The sequence below is a fragment of the Cervus elaphus genome, chromosome 14, assembly GCF_910594005.1.
Source record: "Cervus elaphus chromosome 14, mCerEla1.1, whole genome shotgun sequence".
NCBI classification, from domain to species: domain Eukaryota; kingdom Metazoa; phylum Chordata; class Mammalia; order Artiodactyla; family Cervidae; genus Cervus; species Cervus elaphus.
The window spans coordinates 53810545-53822972 of record NC_057828.1 but is presented as its reverse complement, the minus strand read 5'-3'; positions in this window follow the sequence as shown (position 1 = coordinate 53822972).

Below are 12428 nucleotides of genomic sequence, written 5' to 3'. Positions count from 1 at the left end.
TTAAAACTCAACATTCAAAAAACAAAGACTGTGGCATCCAGTCCCATCACTTCATGGCAAGTGAGTGAAGTGAGTGAAAGTTGCTCAGTCGTGTCCCTCTCTGTGACCCCATGGACTGTAGCCTGCCAGGCTTCCCTGTTCATGGGATTCTCCAGGCAAGAATACTGGAATGGGTGACTGTTCCCCTCTCCAGGGGATCTTCCCAACCCAGGGATCAAACCGAGGTCTCCTGCATTGCAGGTAGATTCTTTACTAGCTGAGCCACCAGGGAAGCTCAAGAATACTGGAGTGGCTAGCCTATCCCTTCTCCAGGGGAACTTCCAGTCCCAGGAATCAAATTGAGGTATCATGCATTGCACGCAGATAGTTTACCAGCTGAGCTACCCAGGAAGCTCATGGCAAATAGAAGGGGAAAAAGTGGAAACAGTGACAGATTTTATCTTCTTGGGCTCCAAAATCACTGTGGATGGTGACTGCAGCCATGAAATTAAAAGATGCTTGCTCCTTGGAAGGAAAGCTGAGATAAACCTAGTGTATTAAAAAGCAGAGACAAAAATAATAATAATAATAAATAAATAAATAAAAAGCAGACACATCACTTTGCCGACAAAAAGCTATGGTTTTTCCAGTAGTCATGTATGGATATGAGAGTTGGACCATAAAGAAGGCTAAGAGCCAAAGAATTGATGCTTTTCTTTTTAATTGATGCTTTTGAACTGTGGTGCTGGAGAAGACTCTTGAGAGTCTCTTGGGCTGCAATGAGATAAAACCAGTCAAGCCTAAAGGACATGAACCCTGAATATTCATTGGAAGGACTGATGCTAAAGCTGAACCTCCAATCCTTTGGCCACCTGATGTGAAGAGCCACCTTATTGGAAAAGACCCTGATGCTGGGAAAGACTGAGGGCAGGAGGAGAAGTGGGCAACAGAGGTCAAGATGGTTGGATGGATCACTGACTCAACGGATAAGAGTTTCAGCAAACTCTGGGAAATAGTGAAGGACAGGGGAAACCTGGCGTGCTGTATTCCATGGTGTCACAAAGAGTTGGACATGACTTCAGGACTGAACAACAACCAAAATGACTATAGCTTAAAATTATGGTTCTAAAGTGATACAGAGCTCTAGGACACATGGGAAAATGCTGTTTAGACAAATGTATGAACCAACTCATGCCAGGTAACTCAAACCAGGAGAACATCTTCATATATGTATTTGGAGGATAAAGATCGATGCTTGAAGTACAGATGAGATCTCATGCAAATAAAGCATGTATGATACAAAATCAGTGTTATGATAAAGTACTGTTTCATAATGACTTGCTTTTACACCATAATTTCCTTCTGAATTCAACATGTGCTATATTTTATCTCATTTGTCCTTCCAATTACCCTGTAAATAAGATATATTACTTATATTTGATAAGGAAAGTGAGGTGGTAAGTCTGTGATGTCACTGCATATTACAAAGCAACTTCCTCCCTGGGATCCTAAATTAGAGATGATCTTACATGTCAAAGGTTTCAGTCAGAGTGGTTGGGAGGGAGGGTGTTTCATCATTTATTGGATAGCTCAGAGGATAAAAGGATTCCCCTGTATTGACATTATTCCCATAGCTTGGAATGGGACTTGTTTCAGAGCTCCACTTTTGACACTTAAGATCCAGACTCCAAATATTCACTTCATTACTTAAACCTGGTTTCTGGAACAGTGTGTGTGTTAGTTGCTCAGTCATGTCCGACTCTTTGTGACCCAATGGACTGTAGCCTGCCAGACTCCTCTGTCCATGGGATTTTCCAGGCAAGGATACTGGAATGGGTTGCAACTAACACACACGCTCACACATACATACAGCTGTTTCACTTTCTGTACAGTAGAAACTAACACAACACTTGTAAAGCAACTATACTCCAATAAAAATTTAAAAAAATAAAAATAGTGTCTCTATCCTCCTTTCAAACAACAGAAAAAAATGTAATGCCAATTACTCCTCTCTTTTGGAACAATACCCATACCCATATATCGCTCAGTCGTGTCTGACTCTTTGCGAACCCGTGGACTGTAACCCACCAGGCTCCTCCATCCATGGGATTCTCCAGGCAAGAATACTGGAGTGGGTTGCCATTTCCTCCTCCAGGGGATCTTCCCGACCCAGGGATCGAACTCAGGTCTCCCGCATTGCAGGCAGAAGCTTTAACCTCTAAGCCAGAACAATAGCCGTAGCTAAATAATCTGTCCTAGGGAATTCCCTGGTGGTCCAGTAGTTAAGACTTGGTGCTTTCACTGCTGAGCTGGGTTTGACCCCTGGTTGGGGAACTAAGATCCCACAAGCCTTGTGTGTAGCATCTCTCCCCTCCCCTGCAAAAAACTGTCCTAGCCTGGAGTTCAAAAAATAGAACAAGAATTAGAATCAGGCTTTCTGATTTCTAATCTTACAGACTGTCCACTGCCTGTGGATGAGTCAAAGAGATGTTTTTCTTTTGCCCTTTACTTGATTTTCTAATGAAAAAAATTCAATCTTCCTTTTAAAATCTTTTTTTTCTTAATACAAAAGTAATACATGTGTATGGTACAAAATGAAAATCCACTATAGTCTATCCGTACCCAATCAAGGTTACCTTTCAGTGCATAGTAGGCTTTTGAAACTATCAACACAATTTAGCCTATATAAAGTAGTTGGCAACTTCCTTTTTTAACTTTAACATGCCTTGGAAATCTTCAAGATAAGTTAAAAAAATTATTTAGGTGTAATTTATATGCCAAAAAATTCCTCTAAGTGTATAAATCAATGATTTATTCTATAAATTTGTGCAAACCATACCACCACAACCCAGTTCTAGAACACTTTTGTCACCCCCAAAACTTCTCTCATGTCTGTTAATAAGCTTTTTAAAGGGTACATTTTTGCAGATAATTACAATCATAAATAACAAGTCCCAGAAATTTCCATTTTGCCTAGCTTTCATTTGCTACCGGCAGGCAAGAAGAAAATTGCAAAAGCCCATCAACAAATGTTGGAAGAATACACCATAAGCTGATCGACAGCTGTTTGCTCAAAATAGTTTATTCATCCACTCCAGCTTTTACTGAGTGTCAGCCAAGTGACAGGCTATTGGTTAAGTCTGTAGGAATATAAAAACAAGAGAATAGTTGTCCTCTCCTGGAATCAACTGGATGTGAGTTCAACATTATGCAAGTTAAGAATTTCAATAATTAATGGGTTTGAGTGATAAAAGTGATAAAATTAGTGTGATATTTGGACTTATGTTTCCAGAAATCAGGATGGAGAAACAGGGACCAGACTCAAGAGTTCCAGCTACAACAACCAAAAGAGAAATAAACTATGAAGCAATGGTTTTTTGTTTTTTTTTAATACACTGGACATCAGACCACAAAGGACAGTACTCCCCAAAACAGGAACAAATGAGGTGAGCCCTGGTACTGCCCCAGCACTGCCTGAGTTTCCAGGCTACAGCACAGCAAAGGAAAACTGAGGCAGAGCTTAGAGAAGTCCTGAGTCAGGCATACAGACCTGAGTGTAGGCATTGCATGGGACAGAGTAACAGAGAAGGGGGAGCAGTTCAGAGACAGAGAGAACCCCAGAGATTTCTTCCAGTGTTCACCCTGATACTGCTTAGCACCTGTGTGTTAAGAAAATTACCCAAGGCTGGGAAAAGAACCACTTGAAAGGACTGGAGGGAAAGGTGCCTGACTCTTACACCCAGCTGGGAATAGTGCCCATTCTCACTAATCAGATTAGAAAAAATCATAATTGTGGAAATTCCCTGGTGGCCCAGTGGTTAGGACTTGGGGCCTTCTCTGCTGGATACTGGGTTTGATCCCTGGTTGGGAAGCTAAGATCCTACAAGTTGCTTGGCACTGCCAGAAAACAAGAAGAAAAAAATCATAATTTATAGATCACTGGAGGTCTTGCCTCAGGGGAATAATCAGGCCCAGAGTTAACACTGCTCTGTTCCTGTCTAACAGATCTTAAAAGCAAAACCCAAAAGAATCAAACTATGTCTAAAATAACTACACCCCAGAACAAAGTTCAAGTGTATAGGAATACAAAAATACCCAGCACTGGGAAGTCCCTGGCTGGCAGTCCAGTGGTTAGGACACTGCATTTGCACTGCCAGGGGTATGGGTTGGATCCTTGGCTGGGGAACTAAGATCTGCTCAGGTTTCTTTCCATAAGATCTTACAAAATGAACTTTCTGGCCAACTCAATATATCCAGTACTGAACTAGGTAAAACTTACAATATCTAGCATCCCATAAAGAAGTATCAGGTATGCAGGGACAGGAGAATGTGATCTATAATGAGGAGACAATCAGTAAAAACCGACCCAGAGATGACGCAGATGTTAGAATTAGCAGCAAAGACATTAAAATTGTTATTAAAGCTGTATTCCATATGTTCAAAATGGTAAGTATGAGTAGAGTCATGGGAGATATAAAAGGATTATAATTGAACTTTTAGAGATGAAAAATTTTTAAAAAAGATAAAAATTTATAGGGGAGGAATAATTATCTCCTTTATTTTGGATGATTTATATATGCAACATAAAATGCAAAAACTTTTCTCTCTCCCTTTTCTAACAAATATGTCATGGTAGTAATCGATATTGAGTATGCTATCAACCAAAAAATCACTTCCTTCATTTTTCATCCATGAACTCAGACCTCCCTTATTTGGTGCATCTAACTGCTTGAAACTTAATGATGGAGTCTATATTTCATCTTGTTCGTTTCAATCCATCATTCTAACCTGTCTCGATCTCTGTGAAACTTGTTCCTGTCAGCTGACTCAGTGCAATCTCCTCATTCTGTGTCAGCTAAACATTTAATAAACTTGCTCTCCTTGACTTCATCTAAGTTGCCAGTAAAAATCCTGAATGAGGCAGAGTACTTTAGCACAATCTGGAGAGATCTCCTCTGGGTAAACAAGGTACTTTAGTCATCATGCTTTGGGAAAACTACCATTCTGAGATTAAGATCACACTGAATAGGATTAATGGTGATTAAATATTGCCCCCTCCCCCAAAAAAGATTAGTAAACTTCAAGACATAGCAATAGTTTGATGAAATAAAGAAAAAAATTTTTAAAAAGGACAGAACATCATTAAGCTATGGGACAAATTGCAGTAGCCTAATACATATGTACTTGGGAGATCTCAAAGGAGAGACACGGTCAGAGAAGTATATGAAGAAAGACTGGTCAAAAATTTTCCAAATTAAATGAAAACTGTAGATCTAAGCAGCTCAATAAACCTCGAGCACAGAAAACATTACAGAAACCACAGCACCAAAACCTGAGTCAAAGAGCCTCCTTGGGAAGTTCAGATCTTTCATTAATGACAATATAATGATTTTCATTAATTTTCACACATATGAAGCCCCATCAGTTCTATAGACCATTGTGCTGGGTTCCTGGATATCTAATTGTTCTTCTATCATTTAAAATTTCTTCATTTTTAACTGAAGCATAGATCGGCTAGTCTTCACTGCTTAGTCTCTCTGTTCAGAACTGCAGGTGTGCTCTAATTTGATGAAGCTTTTAAAAGAAACAAAGGACAGGGAATGTTTGGTGAGTCAATGGGACATCCTTCAATGCCAGAAGAAATTTCACCTTCTTTATTTAAAAGTCTTTTTAACAACGAAAATGTTGACAGCCTTAAGCCTTTTCTCTCAAATATTTTAAATCCTTGGAAGGTCAAACTAAGAAAATACCTGAAATGAGTACTGAATGGAGATTCTATGTAGACTATCTACTTCCATCCTACAATTTTCTCTTCATACGTAACTGAAAGCTCACAAATGTTATGAAATTGTTGCTTTGACATAAAATCAGATACAGAAAGGAGGCAGTTGTGCCAGCAACTAGAAATAGCAATTACCTAAGACCATTACTATTCGAACTGTGTATCAGCCCAACAGCATCCTCTGCACTTCGGAGCTTTCAGGACATGCAAAAAGTCTCAGGCCCTGCTGCCGACCTGAAAATTCACCATATGCATTTTAACAAGATCCCCAAAATGGTTTCTATACATTCAACCTTGAGAAGAACTGATGTCTGACAAATAGTTTTTCTGGTCATGTTTCCTTAGGCATGACAAAAAAGAAAAAAAAGGTTAGCGAAATCTCCCCATCTTATTCCACAAGTCCATAATTAGAATGAAATAAGTGAAAGCAAATCCAAATATAAATTAGGTACTTATAAACTAGGTACATATGAAATATCAATTTATATTTGGACTGAATTTTATTTATTTCATTCATATTAGGTACATATGAGATATCATATCATACATATCATCTGTACATAATATGAAATATCAACAAAAATCTTCCCCAATGGCTCAGCGGTGAAGAATCCGCCTTCAGTGCAGGAGACAGGGGTTCACTTGATCGAACCCATGTCGCACAGGAGACATGAGTTGAATCCCTGGGTCAAGAAGATCCCCTGAAGGAGGAAATGGCAACCCCCTCCAGTATTCTTGCCTGGAGAAATCCATGGACAGAGGAGCCTGCCGAGCACCAGTCCATGTCACAGAGAATCAGATACAACCGAGTGATTGAGCGCAGGAAACATCAAACTTTCTAATAAGCAGTGAGGTATATACAAATCCCAAGAACACCACAGTATTTCTGGATTAAAAATGCTCAACAGCAAAAAGACTGCCAGTGTTATCAGAAATGTCAAAGGCAAGAGATTCTTAAAAAAAAAAAAAAGTTAGACATATAAACTTAAAATTTTTTACATAGTCAAGTCAAAAGTCAAAAAAACATATAGGGGCTTTCCTGATAGCTCAGTTGGTAAAGAATCCGCCTGTAATTCAGGAGACCCCGGTTGGATTCCTGGGTCGGGATGATCCGCTAGAAGAGGGATAATAGGCTACCCATTCCAGTATTTCGGGGCTTCCCTTGTGGCTCAGCTGGTAAAGAATCCGCCTGCAATGCGGGTGACCTGGGTTCGATCACCTGTTGGCAAGATCCCCTGGAGAAAGGAAAGGCTACCCACTCCAGTATTCTGGCCTGGAGAATTCCATGGACTATACAGTCCATGAGTTCGCAAGTAGTCAGACAGGACTAACTTTCACTCTCATATATATATACACACACACTTTTTAAAAATCGAAATCTGTTATCCTTCACTTCACAAGGACTCAAGAAACAATCGTTTCAGGGAAGCAGAGCACACAAAGTTCCAATTTCCCTTTTCTGGCCAAAGCAAAAGCCTAAATCTTCACATAAGCCTCAAAGAAGAAAGCTGCAGGAAGCCACGCCTTAGACAACGACCAGGCAGTAGTCTCTCGGCTAGTCACTGCCTCAGTCACACCCTAGCTGGAGCTAGAGTCTGAGCCAGTTCTCTTGGCCGAGGTGGGCCGAGCCTAAGCATGCGGGCCCCAGCCCACGGGAACCGAGCCCTCCTGGTCGCGGATACTCGGATGCCTGGGTTCAAGCCTCGAAAGCGGAAGGAGGTGGCGGGGGGGGTCGCTATTTAGGCTCCCGCCGGGAGAAACCATCCGCCGCAAAAGACCCTCGCAGGCACTGGCGTATCGAAAAGCCTGATCCGGGTCGGAAGTTTACACCTCTAACGGGCAAGCACTGCAAACTAGCCGTGGCTGAGACCACCTAGCAACCAGGAGCCTGGAGCGCGGACGCCGAGCATTGGTCGGGAGAGTCATGTGATGAGGCGCCCCTGGCCACTGGGAGATTACGCTGCAGGCACGTGATGCGGCGCCGGCGCCGTTCCGCAAGGCTCTGGGACGGCGGGCGTGGAGATACGGTCGGAGGGGCGTCTCCTGGGGTTTCAGCCCTGGCATTGCACGAAGTCCTGGCTTTGACTGCCCGGACCGAAGAGATACGCAACCACTAGTTTCTGTAGTGGAGCGATGAAACGGTTCTAAATTACCTGCATTAAGCTAGTTTGGTCGTGCAGGAGCATTTTCTCTAAGGCTCGTTAGATGGCTGAAATCTGCCTTCTGAAACAGAAAGTTCTGACCAACTGGTTTAAGACCAGCAAATGTTAGGATGGCAAGAAGTTTCTTGATAAATAAGGGGTGAAAATTAGGGACAGAAAGGATATTGAACTGGAAAGCATATTCAACTCTGGTTGAAAGAGATATTGCATCTGGAGCAAGAGGAGTTTTTTTGGGGGGGGCGGGGGGGTGGCGGCGGGGTTGGGGAGACTGTGTTGCCGAAGTAGTTATTGAAAAGGTAGGAATTACCATGTGAGTTTAGAGAACTAAATCAGCTTTTCGTGAGTGAGGAGATAGAACCTAGTTATCCACACATTCATGAAGTCTAGGTCCCCGGCATGCAGATCAGGATGTGTGGACAGCCTTTTCCCAGCCGCCACCCCCAACTCCTCCACCTTCTTCTCCGCCTTTTTCAAAGGCCAGTGAGGCCTGGCAAAACAAAACAAAAACATTGATTATGAAAGGGACTTGAGAAAATAACAGGGATGGCCCAGGTCTTCTTTTTAAAAACTGCCCAGGAGGTTGTTGGCTATCTGTTCATTGTAGTAAATTTGCCTCTCGCAAGCAGAGGGCTTTAAAGTACTTTACATACTTTGGATAAAGACCCTGTAGTCGTCTTTTGAGCCTTCTTTCATACCCCCTATCCAACGCATCAACAAGTCCTGTTGGTTTTACCTTCGAAATGAATTTAGAATCTGATTATCTCCACTTTTCCCTACCTTGACAGCTACCACTCTGGTCAGATCCCCCATGATCTTTCACCTGAGTTATTGCAATAACCACCTAACTTGTCTACTCTTGCATTCCTTCACACGTCAGCCAAAGTGATTTTTTTTACATGCATGTCACAACATGTCAGTTCTTTGCCAAACAAGCTCCAGTGGCTTCATGTTTCAGTCAGTAAAAGCCAAGGTCCTTTTTGGGCTTTCCTTGGTGGTCCAGTGATGAAGACTCCAAACTCCCAATGCAGGGGGCTTGAGTTCAATCCCTGTCAGGAAACTAGATCCCACATGCCAATGGAAAGTTTGAATGCTGCAACAAAAGATCCCACATGCTGCAACTAAGACCCTGTTAGGGAAATTAAAATGAAGTCTCTTTCAGGCTTCAGAAGCAGAAGAACAGGTCTTTGGCCTCCCTGGACGCTGACCAGATTCCATGCCTGCCTGTAAGCACAGCAAGTCAGGTGGCACTGATTTTTAAAAAAGGAATGGGTTTTGGAATTTTCTTGAGCCCCTGGAGGCCTGGCCAGCCACCAGGGGTCTGGAAAAATCCAGTGACTCACAAGGTGAAACAAACAGCATTGTAAAAGAGTTAAAGTAAAACCAAAGTTGCATTTTTGTGCACAAACTGATGATGATATCATTTTGTGGCCTGGGATTATAAGAAGGAGCCCCTCCAAACTGCAGTTTGAAGTCTCACCCATGGAGTGGACATGTCACAACATGTCCTGTCAGACCTTTTCCCAGCTGAGACTCCAGATTGCCATTAAGGAGGGACTTCCCAGTGCTGTTCAAGCATGGGTGTTGGTCAGCCCAATTTGGTGATATATGTGCTGTTACTTTTTTCTATCGTTTCTATTTCTCTTCTTTTAATGACTATATTGCAATTAAGCCAAGTAATCCTCTATTAAAGATTGAAATTTTTTATTGTGTGTAATGATAAATCCTTCAAATTTAAAACTAAAGTAAAACTTTCAGCAAAACACCCAAATAAATAAAAATTAAAAAAACAAAAGCCAAGGTCCTTTCAATTACCTATCACATGATCTGGTCCCTTGTGCTTGTATCTGCTTCTTGGATCCCTTCTTGGGAAGGCACCTCCAAAAGTGCTATTCTTCAAATTGTTTTTTGAACAGGGCAAGTATGCCTCTGTGTTTAGGTCTTTACACTTCCTATTACCTTAGCTGAATGACACAGACGTCCACACGATGTGTGCTTTCACTTAATTCATCGGCTCAGATGTCACCTTATAAGACTGACTTTCTGTGACCAGAAAGCCTGTGTAAAGTAGCAACCACTATGTGCCCCAATTCCCCATTCCCTCCCCAATTCTCCCTATTCACTACAGTTTTTTTTTGTTGTTGCTAGTACTTATCACCACTTAACACATTCTATATGTTGTCTGCCACCCTCTACTGAATGTAAGCTACATGTGAATATGCACTTCATCTTGTTCCCTGCTGTACCACCACTAGTTCCTAGAACAATGTCTGGCATGCAGTAGGTGTTAATAATCCTTTGCTAAAGAAATAAATAGTTTGTGTCCAGTAAGGTTCTACTACCGCTTATGCTGAGTTGACCAAAGTTGCTTTGATGGCTGAAGGACTTTGGAACATATCCACAGTATTGTAATTATTCTGACTGGCAGTGCCCACCCTCAGAATGCTTTGTATCAACTTTGTATCTGAAAGTTGGCTCTACACTCTTAGCCATGACACCTAGGATTCCTCCACAATTTTAATGCGGTGTCCTAAGAAGATACTCAAGTTTTTCATATAAAACCAAGAGTTTCTTGAAGAGGAAGGAAAAATAGAAAAGAGTAGGTTAACTGCCAAAGTGAGGACTGAACTAGATATAGCAAGGATAGATCAGCAAGGCCCAGCTCATCTGTCAACAGAGTATGTAAAGTAGATTTGTGTCAATCCGGAAGGCTCTTGGGAAAATTGACCTTCCCCAACAAGTTTCCTGAAGCTGAGAAATCTGCAGCTGATAACTTATCTCTGGTTAAAATGCAAATAGCCTAAGAGAGATTATTTTGAGTTTCCCCTGTCACTAGTACCTTAGTGTGAATTGGTCTAAATCCTTTCTTAAGAGCAAGTTTTGAAAAGGCAAGTGAAGAAAGCAGGAACACGTGAGAAATAAGAGGAACAAGTGGGGAGAACATTCAGGAGCCAAGGAAGGAGTATAAAGTTGAGCTTGCCAAGGACAAACTTTGGCCTATTTTGTGGCTTTGCCCAGGGCTGACTCTGGTAATCAAAGTACATATTGATCTCTAGATCCAAACCTCTGAGTAGGCAAATTATGGTGCTTGAAATTACAGCCGTAATTACCTGAAATGTTTTGATAGCCCAGTGAGTACAAGGTGCATCAGAAAAGAGGAAGAGTTGACCTAGAATGTAGTGGGACTGGAAACGCTATCAGATTTTAGGAAAGATAAGTGGGAAAGGAAGGAGGCATTGCATTATACATATGCACATGATCCCAGCCTAAGAAACAGGAAACCGAAAGAGTTTTTGTGCTAAAGTAAAATGAGTAAAATGGAGCACCGCTATCTGCTATCAGTTGACATGCCAGGAAAAATAAGGTAAGACAGTCCTCTTTGAGCAACCAGGAGCTGATGAGGACAGTAAGGTTTTTGGGGGTTTGCTTTTAAATTAATTAATTATTTATCTATTTGGCTGCTCTGAGTCTTAGTTGCAGCATGTGGGATTTAGTTCTAGTTGAACCTGGGCCCCCTTCATTGGGGGCAAGAGTCTTAGCAACTTATCAGGGAAGTCCCAGGAGGGTAAGTTTTAAAGAGCTTTAATTTTTTTTTTTTTTTTAATGCAACCACTCTCACCAGACACCAAGTTTGTTAGCACCTTGATTTGGTCTTCCCAACCTCCAGAGCTATGAGAATTAAATGTTCATTTCAGTTGCACAGTTGTGTCCAACTCTTTGTAACCCCATGGACTGCAGCATGCCAGGCTTCCCTGTCCACCACCAACTCCCGGAGATTGCTCACACTCACGTCCATCAAGTCAGTCATACCATCCAACCATCTCTTCCTCTGTCCCCCACTTCTCCTCTTGCCTTCAATCTTTCCCAGCATCAGGGTCTTTTCTAGTGAGTCAGCTCTTTGTATTAAGTGGCCAAAGTATTGGAGCTTCAGGGTCTTTTCCAATGAATTAAATGTTAAAGCAAAAAAAAAAAAAAAGCACCCACAGCTATTAAAAAAGTACCTACAGTACTTGGGAGATTTAATCCCTATTGTGTGGAATTTCAAAAATCAACTAAAGTAGATACCTTTACTGATTTGTTATTTCTAGGAGAGAAGAATTAGGCAAGAATCTATTCAATAGTCATAGATAGCAACTTGCTGGCAGTGATCAAACAGTGAGGAAAGTCAGGGTTTTGGAGGACAGCAAGGTGTCCCCACCTTTAATGTACAGGCAGAGCATTTGTGTTCTATTCAAGTTGTTTTCATTCTTCAAGTTTCTTCCAGTTTGGAGAATCTGCCACTCACTAGCTGAGAGAACTTGGGTAAGTTATTTAAAATCCTCATACCTGTTTCCTCATTATCCATTAAGTGAGAATGAATACTAATTGTTCCTTTCTCTGAGGGCTTTTTCTTTTTTTAATAATATTTATTTATTTGGCTCTGCAGGGTCTTAGTTGTAGCATATGAGATCTAGTTCCCTGACCAGGGATCTAACCCAGGTCCCATGTATTGGGAATGAGGAGTCATA